The sequence below is a fragment of the Chrysochloris asiatica genome, unplaced genomic scaffold (genome assembly GCF_000296735.1).
Source record: "Chrysochloris asiatica unplaced genomic scaffold, ChrAsi1.0 scaffold00018, whole genome shotgun sequence".
NCBI lineage: Eukaryota > Metazoa > Chordata > Mammalia > Afrosoricida > Chrysochloridae > Chrysochloris > Chrysochloris asiatica.
Genome location: NW_006408536.1, coordinates 20,812,445 through 20,813,469, shown reverse-complemented (window position 1 = coordinate 20,813,469; position 1,025 = coordinate 20,812,445).

Here is a 1,025-nt window from a genome sequence, read left to right as displayed (position 1 = left end):
TAGATCTGTTTTGGAAGAAGTGCAGCCAGAGTGCTCCTTGGAGGCCAAGATGGCTAAGCTTCATCTCTCATACTTTGGACATATTGTCCGGAGGGAACAGTCGCTGGAGAAGGATGTCATGCTGGGTAAGGTGGAGGGTCAGAGAAAGAGAGGAAGACCCCCAACAAGATGGATAGGCCAGGTGGCATCATTGATGGACTCGAGTGTGACAGCGGTAGTGAGGTTGGCCCAGGATCAGACATTGTTTTGTTCTGCTGTGCACGGGGTCTCTATGAGTCAGTTCCGACTCCATGGCACCTGACAACAACAACAATGCAGACTGAATAAGTATGGTGAAATGACACAACGTCAACACATACCTCTCCTGATTTTAAACCACGCAGTATCCCCTTGTTGTGCTCAACCAACTGCCTCGTGGTCGATGTACAGATTCCACATGAGCACAATGAGGTGTTCTGGAATTCTTATTCTTTGCAGTGTTAGCCACAGTTTGTTATGATCCACACAGTCGAATGCCCTTGTGTAGTCGATAAAACACAAATAAACATTTGTTCTGGTATTCGCCACTTTCAGCCAAAATTCATATGCCATCAGCAATGATATCGTCCATTCCAGATCCTCTTCTGAAATTGGTTTGAATTTCTGGTGGTTTCCTGTCTATGTGCAGCTGTTTTTAAATTATCTTTACTGAAAATTTACTTGTATGTGATATTAATGCTAGTGTTCAATAATTTCCATATTCTGTTGGCTAACCTCTCTTTGGAATGGGCACAAATATGAATCTCTTCTAGTCAGTTGGCCAGGTAGCTATCTTCAAAATTTCATGGCATAGATGAGTGAGTGTTTCCAGCACTGCATCCATTTGTTGAAACATTCCAGCTGGTATTCTGTGAATTCCTGAAGCCTTGTTTTTCATTAATGCCTTCAGTGCTGCTTCGACTTCTTCCTTAAATACCATCGGTCCTTGACCATACTCTATCTACCTCTTAAAACGGTTGAACATAGACCAATTTTTTTTTTTTTTT